The sequence below is a fragment of the Rattus norvegicus genome, chromosome 1, assembly GCF_036323735.1.
Source record: "Rattus norvegicus strain BN/NHsdMcwi chromosome 1, GRCr8, whole genome shotgun sequence".
NCBI classification, from domain to species: Eukaryota; Metazoa; Chordata; class Mammalia; order Rodentia; family Muridae; genus Rattus; species Rattus norvegicus.
The window spans coordinates 4433834-4452287 of NC_086019.1; the positions used below are offsets into that span (position 1 = coordinate 4433834).

At 44.0% G+C, this 18454-nt stretch overlaps 1 pseudogene; it reads left to right on the forward strand.

The window, feature by feature from the left end:
* The first annotated feature begins 270 nt into the window (after positions 1-270).
* Etv5-ps1 (ETS variant transcription factor 5, pseudogene 1) lies at positions 271-11134 on the forward strand (annotated as a pseudogene).
* Positions 11135-18454: the final 7320 nt, after the last annotated feature.

The following is an 18454-nucleotide window of genomic DNA, read 5'->3' on the forward strand; positions in this document are numbered from 1 at the left end:
AGTGGAAGGTTGCAGATGCCACTGATAAATACAATACCTGTGTTGTTTTGCTGGTTTCCCTTCGGGCTCTGTCCTACCTCTTATTCCCTCAGAAGGGCTGCCATTACCCACATGATGTGCAAATGTTGCACACTGTTGCAAGCATCCCAGAGGTAGGGTCTAGTTTTCTAATTGGTCATTAACTCCAAAAACTTAGGCTCTTTCCAGGGTCTTGAGTTCCACCCTGCATGAGCTGCCTTTTCTGTTCCCAGTGCTCTGAGCTGGAGGAAGTGAAGTGATGTCAAGCATATGTGCTAAGGGGCTTCATCTGTGTGACAATGAAACCATAGATAGGGTAAGGTGTAAAAATGAGCTCCTTTTGTCAATCGCAGAAGGGAAATGTGCCTTGGGTTAGACTTGAGAGAATTTCCCCAGCTCAGTGTGAATCACCAACTTCCTTCTTCCCTGCTTTATAAATATCAGAAAGATGCTGGTATGTTGCAGTTCAAAGAGAAGGTGCTGAAACAGTGATTTTTTTTTTAAAGCGTTATTAGCTTCAAGTATCAGCAGCATGGTGGAGTCCCAAAGGCAGTCAGTCCTAGGAACAGAGGAAATGTCTTGCTCTTAGAAATATTTTGTTGTTGTTCTTGGTTTTTGCTTTGTTTTGGTCCTGACTAATATTCTATAATATTACTTGTTTCACAAGGAACATATAGGCTAGGGATATGACTTAGACGGTAGAGTGCTTGCCCTTATTATAAATGTAAACAGTGAATTAATCCCCAGCGGCTGCATTTCTTTACCTTATGCTAATCCCCGGTAACTGCACAGAGAAACCAAGACCCATTTAAAAGTGCACCTCAATAGCTAAGCAATTAAATGATCTATCCTTAGCTTCTATGCTAATCTGGCTGCCTCCCAGCCCCATCCCATGATGCTTGCGTATTATTATTGATCTGGCTCCTTGGACTTTTATTCTCCCAGCACATCCACTCTCCTCTCCTCCCTCTCACTGGAGGATGTCCCACCCTATTCCCTATTCTGCCAAGACATTGAGTGATCAGCATTTATTGACAAGGCAGAGAATAAATGGTAAGATCTGCTTACACACTTGAGACAGGAGATTCTTGGTATAAGCATTACAGTGCCATGTCCTGATCGAGGGCAGAGAAATCCGCATTTGAATAACACAAGGGTAAACCTTATACAGCATACAAAACATTATGCCTACATTCTGTTCTTCTCAAACAAGCTTCAAAAGCATAACTTTGTTTATATCTACAAACCATTTTCTTAGATGTTAGAAATTGCAACAGACTTGTCTGTCAATTCAGACAGAATCGGTCCCTTTTCTAGCTGAGTCTTCCTTCAAACTAGAACAAACCTGTTTTCTCCCTTAGTTTAGATCCTTTTTGGTTCTCAGGAGTGTGCCGATTGCAGCATAAAGATTCTATACCTGTTTTGCTAGATTCAAATCTAAATGCTTCATTTCCATCATTATAAATAATGAATTTAATATCTATCAATCTATCAATCGATTTATCTCTATCATCTATCGACCAATTGATTGATTTATCTTTATCATCTATCAATCAATTTATCTCTTGTCTATCCATCCACCCATCCACCCACCCATCCATCCATCCATCCGTCTATCTGTCTATCTGTCTGTCTATCTGTATAGTTTTTGGGTCTTTTGAGGCAGGGTTTCCCTGTGTAGCCCTGGCTGTCCTGGCACCCACTCTGTAGACCAGGTTGTCCTTGAACTCAGAAATCATCCTGAATCTGCCTCCTGAGTGCTCGGACTGAAGACGCGCACCACCACGCCTGACTTCTCATAGCTAACTTTTAAAAGAATGATTCCATGTGTTAAGTGAGAGCATACGATAGCTTTCTGCGTCTAGCTTATCTCACTTAGCACACTATCTTCCAGGCCCTTCCACATCGTGGCAAATGACAATGATTTCTTTTATTCAAGGCTAAATAAATACTCCTGTCTCTACATTTGTCTCTGCCCAACCCTCCCTGTTCTCTGTGTATAGATAGATGTATACATACACGTATACCCAATTCACCCATTAGTGGATATTTAGGCCATCTCCACATATTAGCTATTGCAAGTGAAGCTAAATAAAGGGAGGGATGAGGAAACCTTTTTGGATGTGAATTAAGTTCATTTGATTACAGACCCAGAAATACCTCTTCTCAGTCACTTGGCAGTTCTATTTTTAACTCTGTTGGGAGCTACCATTATATTTTCGACAGTCTCTGCACTAATCCGAATTCCCAGCCACAGTAGGCAAGACTCCTTTTCCTTTGCGCCTTCGTCAATGTTACTTACTTTGTTGTCTCTGGTAATAGCCATTCAAACAAGTGTGAAGTGCTACCCCACAGTGGCTTTGATTTGTTTTAACTTCAGTTCATACATGTTCATTGATGATATATAAAGATGTAGTCGGGTTTAGTATATTATCTTGGGCTTGCGACCTCATTGAACTCACTCATCAACCCTAAGAATTTCAAGGACGTTCTTTGTGGAATCTGTCCTCATGTGGGCACTTGTGCCGTCTGAAGATGGAGATGGCTTTGTTTCTTCCTTTTCAGTCCTTGTGTCTCATCCATCTTTTCTCTTTTCTCTTTTTTCCTTTCTTGTCTCATTGCACTGGATGGCACCTGCAGCACTATGTTGATTTTGAGTAGTGGGTTTAGGCACTGTGCTCTTGTTCCTACTTATTGGATGAAATGTTTTCATTACTTATATTCGGTCCAAATGTCCCAGTAAAAATGCAGGGATGGCAAAATGAATTTAAAAATACGAGTCAACCATATGCCTTCTCACAGTAACTCATTTCACTATAATGACAGAGGAAGGTTGAAAGTACAAAGAACAATGCATATCATGAAAATTATAGTCAGAGGAACATGCCAGTGTCTGGATAGTTATTAAATAAAATACAAGGGAAGATATCAGAGACAGATTCAAGTTTTAAGAATGGGTCCACCAAAAGGACATAATAGTCTACTGTGGTTGCATTTCCAAGTGTTTTGAGATTTTCTTCTTACCTGTGTTAATTGATTTCTAGTTTGTTTCTACTGTGGTCAGAGAAAACTCTCTGTATGATGTGAGTTCTTTTACATTAATCAAGTTTTGTTTTTGTTTTGGGGGATGTGTGTATGTATGGGTCCTAGGATACAATCTATCTTGCTATTTGTTCTGTAGGAACAACTATTGCTGTTACTACTATTGCTGGCACTACTATGGCCCAAGAAATCCAGGCTTCTACTCAGCTTTGCCTGCCGTTGCCTGGGTGTGGAATGGGATGGGAGTGGGTAGAAGAGACAGAGAGGTTCTATACTGCAGTGAAGATCAAGTCTTTTCTAGTAGGTGGGACTGTGGTGTTTGACTGGTATAGAGGAATTACTGTTTAGAATAGCCCGTTTTACTAGACTGCTCCTTTCTTGGCCTTCAAAGCTATTTCCTATGACTGTACATTTTCCCTGGCTTCTTTCTTTAGTTCTCCACTCTGAGTACAAGAGTCCAAAGGTCCAGGATACCCACCATTGTTGGTTTTTTGTGTTTCTGCTTGATTTGCCGTGCTCTCTACCTTTTAGGGCGGTCTTAACAATCATGTTAACGTCAAATGACACTTGCTGTTCTTGCTGTCATCTCCAGGCTGCCCACTTATTTTTCCCTTTTTATAAGTCCCCAAATCAGACAGAACAACACCACCCCTTTGGTCTCATTGATAAAAAGGTGAAGCTGTAACGTTACTTAAATTACTGTAGGTTTGTTAAACTCCACCTCTCCAACCTCCCTATTCTCCACTTCCAGGAAGCAGGACTTACTTATGACACCCTGTTTATCTAGTGTGGTTTGCTTTGGAATTGTGGGCCTGGGTCCAGAATGTCAAATATCTTTGGGAACTGTGGTGTGGGCAGAGACTAAGGATAAGTTCAGGGTTCCCAAGCAAAGTAGGCATGGCTGTCAAGAATCAAGTGTTGGGATATGAATGGCTTCAAGCAGAGGACCCTGCTTTAGTTGCCAGGGCTAAACCTATCATGGGGTACCACAGACTCAGCCACTTGAGCAACAAAACAAACAAACAAACAAACAAACATAAAAGCAAAAACATTTTTCCACAGTTGTAGAGGCTACCCGTCTCAGACTAAGATGTTGACAAACATGGAAACTGGAAGCTTCGTTCACTTCTACTGAGGGCTCTCTCCTTGGCTTGGGGAGGTGGTTGTCTCCTTCTGGGGCACTCCAGTGGTCTGCCTGATTGTGATATTCGACTGTCAATATGAGGGTGGCACAATTTGGTCTACAACAGTCCTCAAATGGGCACAAAAAGAGGTAAAGGAACAGGGGGAGACTGAGCCTCCATGGAGACTTTAAGACGAGCCAGGCTAGTAGAGGTATTCATGATTTCTCCGTGTAGTTTTTCCAGATTATTCTAGCATGGTGTATGATTCCTGCTTTTCTCCCTAGGGATCCTGACATTGCCTGATTCGTTTGCTTTTTTTTCCTTACACAGGAGCATGTAGCTACTAGGGAGATTTTCCTAGGCACTAAATATCTGTTAAATCTACTTTTTAATTTATATATATATAATACATTTATCTAAAGAGTGCTATATATAATATATATGTATATATATAATTTATATATTTTTTATTTTAAAAATTTTACTCTTTTTTCCATTAATTAACCTATTTATTTTCTTTACATCTCCCTCTGAGCTTCCCCTCCATCCTTTCCTCCCAGTCCCTCCTTCTCCCCTCTCCTCTCTTTATGGACCCCTTCCTTTCTCCTTGGAGAAGGGGAGACCTCCCATGGATATCAACCTGCCTTGGCATGTCAAGTTATAGTAGGACTTGAGAGTATCTTCCTCTATGGAGGCTAGACAGACTGTGTTAGGGGAAAGGGGTCCAAGGCAGGCAACAGAGTCAAAGACAGACCCCTGCTCCTGCTGTTCTGGAATGCTTGCAGAAAGGAGTCTAGCATAACAGTCTTCTGAGAGGCTTCACCCAGCAGTAGATGAAAACAGATGCAGAGATCCACAGCCAACATTATGTAGAGCTCAGGGAATCTTGTGGAAGAGGAGGAAGGATTGAAAGAACCAGAGAGGTCAAGGACACCACAAAAAAACCTACAGAATTGACTAATCTGGGCACACAGGGGCTCACAAAGAGTGCTAATTTTTAAATATGAAATTTTAACCCAGACAAAAAGACATTGCACTTCTAGATGTACATTTTTATCTTTCCCATCCATCCGTGCCTGGAGGTAATGGCTATAGACCTCTGTTATTGACCTTTACATAAAAGAAAGCACCACGCAAGTATTCTTTGGTGTCTGACTTCAAGTACAGCGTAAAGTCTGTGAGATTCAACCACGTCATCAACAGTATCGGTTCATGCTGTTTTTGTTGCCAAGGAGTATCTCATGGCATGGACACAGAACAAGTTATTTATCTATCCTCCTATCGGCAGACACGTGAGATGTTTTCAACTTGGCGCTGTTATGAAGACATCTGCTGTGAGCGGTCTTTAATTCGTCTTTGGGCAGATCTATGTACAAAGGACTCTATGCAGATAAACTTTGTATGGTTTCTCATTCATACAAAATCCGCCAGCTAAGATCCAGTTGGTAAACAGCTCTGAGCAAGGCCGTCTCTTTCTCGGTCAGGTTCCTTTTTATCATTGGTTCTATGGACTTCAGTCCTGCCTATTACAGGTCTGCAATGTCTAATTGTATCATGAAATCAATTGGAGGTGCAGTTTTGGAAAAAAAAAATCCCTACTTAAAAATGAACTGATTAGACTCTTACTCCCAGAACCTGGATCACAACAGCAAACATTTGCGGTTCCCTGGCCACCACATCCGCCCCTGCAAATGCCAAAGATGATGCCTGAAAGCCAGTATCCGTCAGAACAGAGATTTCAGCGACAGCTGTTTGAGCCCAGCCATCCCTTCCCTCCTCAGTCAGAAGTTCCTGGAGATAATCTTCCCAGCTACCACAGGCAGATGTCAGAGCCCGATGTCCGAGCAGCTCTGCCACCCTGTCAGCGATTCAAGCAGGAATACCATGACCCACTCTATGAACATGGGTTCCCTGGGATGCCTGGTCCCCAGGCACATGGGTTCCAGTCACCCATGGGAATCAAGCAAGGGCCCGAGATTACTGTGTTGACTCAGAAGTGCCTAACTGCCAGTCATCCTACATGAGAGGTGGGTATTTCTCCAGCAACCATGAAGGATTCACATATGAAGAGGACCCCAGGCTAAACTTTGATGACACTCACGTGGTGCCCGAAAGACTGGAAGGCAAAGTCAAACAGGAGCCCACCGAGTATCAAGAGGGACACCCTTATCAGAGGCGAGGCTCTCTGCAGCTGTGGCAGTTTCTTGTCACCCTTCTGGTGACCCAGCCAACGTCTGCTTCATTGCCTGGACTGACTGAGGCTCGGAATTTATGCTCATAGAACCGGAAGAGGTTGCTCGGCATTGGGGTAATTCAGAAGAATCAGCCAGCCACGGACTATGACAAGCTGAGCCATTCTCTCCACTATTACAATGAAAAAGGCTCCATGCAGAAGGTGATTGGGGAATGGTACATCTACAGATTTGTCTGTGACCCGGATGTACTTTTCTCCATGGCCTTTCCGGACAATCAGCGCCCATTCTTGAAGGCAGAGTCAGAATGCCCGGTCAATGAGGAATACACCCTGCCACTGACTCACTTTGAAGATAACCAGGCTTACCTCCTGGACATGGGTCGCTGCAGCAGCCTCCCCTAGACTGAAGGCTTCACTTGCTAAGTTTCTGAATGGCTAAGTAGCCAAACCCTCGAGCTAGCAGTCCTTATTCAGGCAAACAAGGGCAGTGGTTTTGTTTGTGTTCTTGACTGTTCCTGAAGCTTGCCCTTTGAATATTATGTGGAGAACCCAAGCTATTTCTGTATTTGACACCCTTAAAGACCTTGGCCTAGGGAGTGGGAACAGCGAGAGACAGAAACCCACCACATGGCTGGTGATTCTGATTTAATTCCTGGGAAGACATAGAAATAGGACCTCCGTGCCATCATGGACAACATGTGCAGAACTGTATAGCAGCATGTTCAGGGTAGCGCCCATGAAAGGGGACCGGATTATATGACCATCTGCATTGATCATAGACTACCAAATGCCTTCACACAGGAGGACCTGACTTGCATAATTCTTTGGAAAGCGCCTGCACACTCATAGGAAAGTCAATAAGGCTGGGATGGGGAGGCTCAAACCACTGAGGCTTGAAATGTGAAAAACTCTTTTGTAGCTCATTCTAAAGTCTTTCCCCCGTGGTTCAGAACTGGGGAGGCCAGGAAAGAGAGCTGTTACTCACTCCCTAGTTCTGAGACGGTTGCTCCTCTTGGGCCTTCCAGCCTCGTGGTCAACATAAGTAAATCAAGTCCCCCTCTTCCCAGTCACACAGCTGAGTGCAGACGGCTTGTTTTAGAGAGATGATTAACATGACAGTATTTTGTTTTGCTTTGGTTTGGGGGGAACATTTTGCTTTTGGTGGTTGTTTTGGGGGAAACTGATTGTAGTTTTGATATTTAAAGCCAAAAAAAAAAAAAAAACCAACCAACCAACCAAACAAACAAACAAACAAAAAAACCAACCAAAAATCAAACCAAACCAAAACAAAAAAACAAACAAACAAACAAAAAAAACCGAACAACACCTTTTTGGTAATTGCACTGCATCCCTTAGGTGGGGTGGTACCTTAGAAGATGCTGCAGCCTAAGGGGCTTTGCTGGGCCTCCCCTATCGCCACTTAAAGGTCTGCCTGGTGCTTTCTGCACCAGACAACCTGTTGAGACATTTAACATGATTTGTACATTTTGAAGTGTGCAGGGCATCCTGGACACAACTTAGAGTTAGTTCTATGCATCTAGTTCTCCATGCTCGCTAACTCTCCTTCTCTGGGAAGCAACTGTACATAATACATAGATGTCATGTCCGTGTACATACTACATGCATGTCATGCCCGTGTACATACTACATACATGTCATGTCCATGTACATGCTACATACATGTCATGTCCATGTATACACTACATACATGGCATGTCCGTGTACATACTACATACATGTCATGTCCATTTCACAACTGGTCACCTAGTGGGAACCCAGGCACCTGCCTCGCTTTCCTATCTTAGTTTTGGACTTTCTACCCTGCACAGTGGTTCCCTGGGGTCTGAAACTTACCTGTCACTTACAGGTAAAACAATGCTAGCTAGCATTCTGGCTTCCTGCTACTTTTTCTTTTTAATTTTTTAAAATTCTGATTGCTGTATTATATTGGGAATGTTCTAAACAACCAAACTAGAGCTGTATAAAAATTGGGTTTGGCGTGGTGGAAAAGTCAGTAGGAAGCGCCAGTGCTTTGCTGTTGTCAGGAGTTTGCTCCACACTTTGTGTTCCCCAGGTGCAGGACCAGAGCTGACTGGGCATAGGACATTCTTTGCTGTCCCATGAGCGAGGCGTTCTACAGTCTTCTCAGGACTTGTGAAAAGAGGTTCACAGGAAAAAGGAGTACGTTTTAGAGCTATGAGAACCTACGGTTTTCCTCTAAAGCTAGTCAGCCCACTACTTTCCCTGCACAGGACTGTGTTCATCCTGCGAAGCCATGTTATATTCTGAACTGTGTACAGTAAAGATTTCTTTCCTTTAAAAAAAATGAACTGGTTGACAGTTTACATTAGATGTGACATGCGATATGGTTGGAGTTATTCAAAACAAAAATAACTCTGTCTTTGGACCTTGCTATGGCTGCCATGATTTGAGTATAACCCTGAAAGGTCTGTGCTCTTGGAACTGGGTCCCTAGTGTGGTAAGTTGAGAGGTGGCAGAATCTTTAAGAGGTGGCCTGGGGAGAGATAAATTGTCTTTGGGGGATGTTGCCCTTACAAGGGATTAATGTAGTTCTTTTGGAATTCTAGTTACCTTCCAGAAGACGTTGCTGTCAAAAGGGAAAGCTTGACCCTAACTCTTTCTGGCTTTCTGTTTCACTTTATGCTTTTTCTACAGCTCTCATGAGATGCTGTTTGCCCCAGAGCTAAGCACACAGAGCCAGGTGTGGTAGTACACGCCTGTAATCTCAGCACCCAAAAGGTAGCGGCAGTGGGATCCAAGTTCAAGGCCAGTCTCAGTTAAATAGGAGGTCTAGTCCTTGGGTTATGTAAGATCCTCTCTACAAACAAACAAACAAACAAACAAACAAACCAACGAATCAGAACTAAACTAATGAAGTCACCTTAACTTTTAACCTCTAAAATTGTGGGTCAAGTAGACTTTTGTTTATAAAGAACACAGCCACGGGTATTTTGTTACAGTCTCAAAAAAGTGGACTTAGACTTTTTTGGTCAGATGCCACAAGTCAAAATAATATAACAGCTTTGTTACTAAAATACAAACTGCATAGCAATGCCTTGAACCAGACAAGTGTGCTTTCCTTACCACACTGTCGACTCTCTGGTTACTTAAGAATCACAGAACCGACAGCCTCACTGGCCTCCTGTTAACTTCACCTGAACACTTTATTCCCAGCAGACTTAAATCCCTAAATCACTGGAGCCACACAAAGCCTGGTGTCTCCAAAGCTCCCTGACCTATTGCTTCTGGCTGTGAGCAGCCATACCTCTTTATCCAGTCCCCCAATGTATGGTGTAGACAGGATCATATTTTCTGGGCATTGTAGTCACAAGAAGAATGGGAAGCACTTGCCAATCTAGATTGACAGGTTCAGTAGCACAACACACTCCAAACTTTTCTGGAAGGGCATGAGTCTCATTTAATCTCCCCCTTCCATAACATCCCTTTTCTACAATTACACACATTAAATATTCTTCATAATCATAATAAACAATTACTTCCTTTTTTGAGCCAACATGAATATAAGGCTTGGGGTAGCCATGACAGAATGGCCACCTCAGAGAACATGAAAGAACTGAGCATCTGAATACCATTGTCAGAGAAACAGCAAAGACCACTGCAGTCCTCTTGTGTAGACCTAAGCCTTTGTCCAAAGCTGTGTAGATTCTCCCAGAAGCAAATAACAGGCATGTTGGACAAGGAGGAGTATGCGTGTCATCCATGTCATGTGTTTGTCCCCCTGCCTCTCCCAACTTCTTAGTTATAGCACCAGATCCATTTTAGAGATCGCTACAAAGATCAGCTTTGGGCTTGGAGGAGCTCCAAAAGACCTTCTTTGTCTCAGTACCACTTGCCAAAAAGCAGAGCTGTGTTTGTCCTCTGTAGTGAATACTGTATTTCGTTTCCATTCATGGTATCTTAATTACTTTCCTCTTGCTGTGATAAAACACCAGGACCAAGGCAACCTGCAAAAGGAAGGGCTTATGGTTCTGGAGGGATAGGAGTCCATCCTCGTCATAGCACAGAGCATGGTGAGCAGGCAGGTGTGACTCTGGAGCAGCTGAAAACTCAACATCTCTGTCCACAAGCAGGAGACAGATAGCTAATTCAAACCTCACAGCCTTGGCCACAGCGACACACTTCCTACATAAAGGCCACACCTCCTAATCCTTCCCAAACAGATCCACCAACTGGGGACCAAATATTCCAATAGATGAACCTATGTGGGCCACTCTCCTTCAAACTAATACAGATGCTTATATCAAGTTTTTTAGAAATAAAGAATTGCAACTGTCTATTTAGTCTTTGATGAGCCCTAGAGGGCTATGGCAAGTATCTGAAGTAGATATAGTTTCTGCTAGGAGCAGAATGTCTCCACACTTTATAGGGTATCTGCCTAAACTTAATGTATCATTTCTCTCCATAGTGAACACCAGTTTGCCAACAGACCTTTGTTAAACTGCCATGATAGATTCTGTCACTCTAGGGAGCTGTAGCTACTGTGTAGTCAGCAGTGACCCTCGTTTAAAACACTAACAGACTTAAGGGAAATTCACTGCATCTGCAGCCATCGATCTGTGAAATAAGTCATTTGGCTTTTGTTTTTCTCCTCTATATCCATGTTCCGCCAGTGTATTTAAAGATTTTGAAAACGGTTTTGAACTCCTAGAAATTAACACAGAGTAACTAGAATGACTGTAGGGTTTGAAACTGATCAGGCCTTTATTTGATGTTGCAAACACACACACACACACACACACACACACACACACACACACACACACACACACCCTTCCTTCAAACTCCAACCCACTCTCTCTCCCACCCCCATCTGTGATTTAATTTTGTTCAATTTCGGCTGCCTAAAGTCAACCACAGTCTAAAAGTACTGGGTAGAAATTGCCAGAAACAAATAAATTCCATTTAAGTTGTACCTGGCTCTGAAATGTTGGGCTGCCCCACTCTACTACTGTAAGCAAATAGTCCATTTGTTCAATGTATCAGTGATGGTTTGTATATGCTTGGGCAAGGGAGTGTCACTATTAGGAGGATTAGGAGGTGTGACCTTGTTGGGGTAGGTGTGTCTGTGCGTGTGGGCTTTAATACCCTCGTCCTAGCTGCCTAGAAGTCAGTATTCTGCTAGCAGCCTTCAGATGAAGATGTAGAACTCTCAGCTCCTCCTGCACCATGCCTGCCTGGATGCTGTCATGCTCCTGCCTTGATGATAATGGACTGAACCTCTGAACCTGTAAGCCAGCCCCAATTAAATGTAGTCCTTACAAGAGTTGCCTTGGTCATGGTGTCTGTTCACAGCAGTAAAGCCCTCACTAAGACAATAGCCATGCAAAGTAAGGTGTCCATCCTCTAGTTAGACAGATGTCAACCAGATTGTTGCAGTACAGCAATACTTGTGTTCCAGTGAGCTTTATTTTAGTAATAAATGATCTCAAAATTTAAGTATAGTGATGCTGACAATTTTATTATATTATTGTATAGTACTGTTGTTCTCTTGCTGTACTTAGTTTGTAAAGTTACTATTATATATACACATATACATATATAATTTATATATGTAAAATATGAGTATGTGTAGGACTCAGAGCTATCCAAGGTTTCAGTCATCCATTTGGGCTCTTAGAGTAGATAGCTCATGATGAAGTGGGGTTTGTTGTATAGCTTTGTTATTTACCTTTTCTAAACCCATGTCTTTATCAAATCAAGCCAGATGAGACTTCCTGGGAACTTAAGGGACTTTGAAGAGAAAGTATGTCCAAGGAATCCTGGACATCAGAAGCTTTGACTAATGTCACGTTCTCACATCACAGCATCTCTGTGCTATCAGGAGAACCAGAGAACCAAAGGGATATTAGGGCTTTAAGGAAGCTCTTCTAAAGGAGATGCATGCAGAACTTACCTAAGAACTAGATGCTGAGCCATCAGCAGGCACAGTGCCGTCAGGAAGTCCCATGTTGGCTTCAAAGCGGCTTTATTTAATAGAGTTTGAATGGAGCCAGGCTACTGAGAGGGGTCGAGAAGATCCTAATTAACCCAAGAGAGTAAACCAAGTTCAAGACTCAGGGGAAAAAACCCACCCAGAATCACAAGAATGAGCACTGGGTTGGACAGGTGGCCAATCTGTATTTTGAGGGGTAAAGAGCTTTGGGAGACATTCTGAGCTCATCTGTTAAGTGTCAGGATATCTCAGGGGAGAGGACTCACAATCTCTGGGAATTATGGCAGCCTTAGTTCTCCAGATGATTTAACACTTTTGGACAAATCAGACCTTTTTTCCCCCCATGTAGAAAGGTTTAATGAGAGAAGAAGTGTAGAAGAGGGGGGAACAAAGGCTGGCCATAAGCATGTGGAGGGAAGGGGGGAGTATGGGGAGAAAAGGGACAGAGGGGAGAGGGCAAGAGAGCAGAGCAGAGCAGAGCAGAGCAGAGGAGAGGAGAGGAGAGGAGAGGAGAGGAGAGGAGAGGAGAGGAGAGGAGAGGAGAGGAGAGGAGAGGAGAGAGAGAAAGAACAAGAGCCGAATCAGACCCTTGACAATGAACTGTATTTGCCTGAATTATCACCCAGACTTGGTCATATCTAGAGACGCATAGTATGCTGGTCGGTTCTCTAATAGAATTCAACACATGTCATTACAACACACGTCTTAGCTTTTCTTCCACCATGTTCTGATACTCTCCATAAGCCTTCCTGGAGCTGAGCCCACAAGGGCAATAGAAAAACCAAACCTAGCTGCTTAATTCACCTCCTCTGCTGGGCATCTTGGGACCTTGGCCAGGCACTTAAAACAGTCTGAGGTTTGGGTTTCCTATCCATCAAAAGATAGCAGTCACAAGAGCAAGCTAACAAGGAAGGGCTTAGTCTAGCACTGGCTACTGAGCTTCAGTGATCTCCCTGTGAGCTAACAGTGGTACAGTTCAGTACCACCCATATTTTCCTCTGTGTGTGTGTGTGTGTACACACACATGAGCTCTTGTGCATGTGTGCACATGCATATGCTTGATGATGCTTGCTAGATTTACAGGCCTGCATAGCCATACCCAACTTCTTATGTGGGCATTGAGAATTTTAATTCAGGGTCCTGTGCTTGTATGATGAGCAGTCTTGAATCTTATCTCCTTCTCCCATAATCTGAGAAGCCCTGGGATTAGAACCCTGCCATGTTTACCATTCTGTCTTCGAGCCCTGAGAGCAGTTCTTGACCTATAAAAACATGCTGGGTTCGTGGAATGACTGAACTTCTTGCTCACCACACATTTCTGGACAACAGAAAGGCTCTACTGTAGGGTCCCAGGCTTGCAGAAGCTCCAGCAACCATTGTGGCAATGCTTTCCAACCTCTCGGCTCACGGTGACTCTGTAATTGCGATCACTTCTTGTCAGTGTTTTGTAATCAGGGCTGGACAGACCTGTGCATTATAATCGCTTGTTCTTTCACATGCCTCCCCACTTCCTGTGGGGAGGGGAAAACAGTGATCCTTATCAAATTATTAATGATTAATCTCTGAAAGGAATACTTTACCTGTTCATTAAGATGAGCATAGCTGACATTACAGTAGAGACTTGCATTCTTCCTTCTTTTTCTGCAGCTGGGGATTGAACCCAGAGCCTCTGCTTGTAGACCCCTTCCCCTATTTCTTTTCATTTTTGAGACAGGGTTTTAAGAATTATTTTCCGTCTATCTATCTATCTATCTATCTATCTATCTATCTATCTATCTATCTATTCATTCACTTTACAGCCTGATCAAAGCCCCCCTCCCTCCTCTCCTCTCAGTCCTATCCTTACATACTTTTCCCTCTCTCCTTCTCCTCAGAGAAGGGGAAGCCCCTCTCCCCTGGGTACCACCTTACCCTAGCACATCAGCAGGACTAAGCACATCCTCTCCCACTGGGGCCAGACAAGGCAGTCTAGCTATGAAGAAGAGATCCAAAGGCAGGCAACAGAATCAGAGCCAGCCCACAGTCCAATTGTGAGAGGACACACATGAAGACCAAACTGCACATTCGCCACATATGTATAGGTGACCTAGGTCCAGCCCTTGCGTGCTCTTTGGTTGGTGGTTCAGTCCCAGTGACTCCCGTGGACCCAGATTAGTTGAATCTGCAGGTCTTCTTGTGGTGTCTTTGACTCCTTTGACTCCCTCAATCCTTCCCCTATCCTTCCACAAGTCTCCCTGAGCCCCACCCACTGTTTGGCTGTGGGTCTCTGTATCTGTTTCCATCTGCTCCTGGATGCAGCCTCTCAGAAGACAGTTAGTTGTACTAGGCTCCTGTTTGCAAGCATAGCAGAGCATCATAATAGTGTCCGCAGTTGGTTCTCTCCCACGGGGTAGGTCTCATGTTGGGCCAGCCATTGGTTGGCCATTCCTTCGATATCTGTCCCATCTTCAACCCTGCACATCTTACAGGCAGGACAGATTTCAGGTCGAAGGTCTTATGTGTGAGTTGGTGTCCCCCTCCCTCCACTGGAAGTCCTACCTGGCTACAGGAGGTGACCTTTCAGGTTCCACATCCCTCACTGCTAGAAGTCTGAGCTAGGATCAGCCCCACAGACCTTGCTGGATGATATTCACAAGGCTCCCAAATGCTGGGATTACAATTGTGCACCATTCTATCCAGACAGTTCTCCCAGCTTTGGATGCCCTAAATAAAATTTCATGTGCAAGAAGTTAACATGCCCTCTCTCCCTTATTACCATCAGGATTTCAAAGATAATATCAAGCAAAACCCTGCACTGGCTTGCCTAATCCCATTATATCCTAGTCAACATTTCCCCATTATATTTACAATAACCTAAGCCCTGGTTCCCGTGTTTTCCCTGCATATTCACAGAATATAACTTTATGCAGATAGAGCTCCAGGCTCTGAGAGCAGGCAGGGCTGCAGTTGGACCAGGAGTAAAAAACAACTGCACCATAGTAACCAGCCATCATTTTGTCTGCTGCCCAAGGGGGATCTGAAAATAGTCTAAATTCACCTTTAAAATCCACTGCTCTGTGAAGGGCCTGTAACACTTGGAAGGCTGCCCGAGAAACAGGACTGCAATTTAGACTACTGGTATCCAGCTGTAAGCCTTCTTGGAGGGGAACAAGCCACCCATTCACAGGGCTGTTGTGAAATTTCCTTCCCAGCAGCCCTTGCAGCCAAGGAGGCATCATCTACCTGGAGGAATGGCATTTGGGAATTTTCACTCTTCTCAACAAGCCACTCCTGCCCCACTATCTGATTGTAGATTGCCTAGTCTCTTTCTCCTGTTTAACCCCTTCTGCTCAACCTGTCAGACCCACAGCTTCTCCATCATCCGGTTTTTCATCCTTTAGTCCTAAGGCTGGGTGATTGGGCATGAGTGAGAGCTATGGTCTAGAATTAAACAAACACCAACAGCATCAGCAAACTGATTAGCAGAGGAGCCATGTATAAACTGTTATACAAACCAGCCCACTCTGGAGAAAGAAGTGGCATTTATAATTAGAGTAAGTAAGCATGGCTGGGATAGAGTGGGGTCTCCCTGGGCAAGCAGTTAACACAGCATCACCAGATTATGGCTGAATCCACCTCTTGGTGTTAAATGTGCACCAGTGAGGGCTCAGCTTGTACTAACCCAGGCCTAGAATCACTCTGTAGCTACACTTGGTCATGGTACTACATTTTGTTCTCCACCTTGACCAGAGCACAGCCAATGAAGATTAAGACAGGAATAGTGATGGGCGAGTCTTTTTTTTTTTTTTTTTTTTTTTTTTTTTTTTGGCTTACTCTTCAGTCTGTGGTATTTCTTTTTGTTCTATTTCTGTTACTAAAGCAGTCAGCATCAGGCATCTCAGCCGGTTAGGTTAGGTCTCTGGTTTGAACTGGGAAGTGAAACCGTGGTATTTCCTATTTGATTCTCATTTTACACTGTTGCATTTAGCGCATCACCAGTTTTAGGCAAAGCGTCCTCGGGGATGCTGACCACCACGTAGATGGCCTTGTCATCCTTCACAGCGTCTTTGAGTCAGGTAGCATACACTTTACAGTGTTTCTTCAGACTCAATCTCCAGCTTACCAAGAAACGTAATTAAAAAAAAAAAAAATCAATAGGTTGTTCCTGCGGGACAAGGTACATGAGAAGCCTTAAGAAATCAATTTAAAGGAGAATGCATTTACATGTGTGAGTGCTTGGGCCCCCACCACGCTAGGAGGCGTGATGAATTAGTCACGGCCCACAGCCTGTACAGAACTGCTGGAATATAATAGCTCTCACATGCAGCCTGGTGCAGCTGGGCTTCCCGGTGACTCAGTCCCTTCAGAGGTGTAGACATTGGTATTGTGATTTTTCAAAAGGTGAACAACTCTTGGGAAAGCTCCAAGTCAAACAAAGTACACTCTTACATGGACCTATGGCAGCTGCATTCTGGGAAAACTTCAGTGCACATGGGATGCTGGACAAAATTCGCTCTGCCACCTTATGAAATACAGAACATAAGATTCCCCAAATTGTAAGACCCTTTTCACCTAGATGAATAGCTCATGGCACAATCAGAAGCCCCGAGAGTCTTTGAACTCTTGCCTTCTCATTCACTAAACACTGACGATAACCTTTAAGGACACTGACAATCAGAACATGGTTGATGTATTTTAAACAACCCTGAGGATGATACAGCAACCCCTATCCTAGCAGAAAACAATGTCCTGAGGCCACGCTGGCCTGGTACAGGTTGGGTTTCAGGAACACCCCTCATTTCTGAATGCCCACAGTGGATAGGCCTCCTTCCCTGGGGTAAGGATAGTCAGATGCAGGGAAAACTCTGGAGCCAGTAGAGTGACGCCTCAGGCAGTCCTTTCCTGGCCCCACACCTCATCAATGTTCTTAGCTTATATGTGGTTTTCGTTTTGTCAACTCCCACTGTGTACAAAAACTGCAGTCACTCCTGGCAATTATAGAGACTCAGGTTTCCTTCTTGGCCTCGGGTAGTTAGAGGTCTAAAATAGGTGTGGAAATGGTATGGGATTAGAATAGAACACACATTCTTAGCCTGGTCTCAGCAGTATGCTGCTGATGGCACCCTCGGCTTTTGCAAACCCTTGCATGGTGCTCACACAGGTGGCAAGACCCTCGCCAGCTCAGATGAGTCTGTGGCTGTGTTCATGGTTTTGACTTTTATTTTCAACATAATGACTTTTAAAAAAAAGTTGTCATTTCAGGGAAGTAGAAAGGTGTGCAAATATGCTACCCTCCCATACTTTCAAAATACTGGACAGTCAGACGTTCAACACTTTGCTACAAGGCAGTCTTGTGTCAAATAATTTTGCTGTGTTCAGGCTAATATAAGAATGGCGGGAACTTGTAAGCTATAATGTTCAGGTGGGTAGCTGGGACAGATGCACTTTTAGTTTATAGAATTTAAGTGATGGTGAGTTTATCATGTTTGTGAATCAGTGTGTGTGTGTGTGTGTGTGTGTGTGTGTGTGTGTGTGTGTGTGTAGTGTGTGCATGCCTCTGGTTTGAACATACAGATTTAATCGCATTCTTTTGTAACTCTGGAGCAATCAAAGTTCAGATTACGGCTGAGGTAGGCCTGATGCACGAATGGTAGATTGGCGGGTTTTCAGAAGCTGCTCTCTGTGCTGTTTTGTTTAATTAGATGCTTATTTTCTACCAGCAGAGAATACGATCTCATGACTTCGTGATAATCAAGGGGTCTGTCTGGGCATCATTCTTACTACAACTCCCAGGCAATGTCTCTTGAAACCTAGCTGAGTATGAGACATTGATTTAAGGCCCAGTGGCCCAGCAGTGGGTGAACAAAACTCACTGTCAGGTAGTGATTCTGGGATGTGAGACAGACAGTGCCCAGGACTCTTCAGGAGTACAGAAGATAGGTGAAAAACCCCCAGGAGGAGGCAGCAGCCCTCCTGACCTGCACAGATGTGGCTGTGCACATCAGCCAGCAGCCCTAAGAGAACAGAGGTATCCTGGTGAAGGCAGACACTGCTGGGGGGTGGCTGCCTCAGTGAGGGATTGATGCCAAGACTGGTGTGGAAATGTTCCAGCAGCATCAGGCC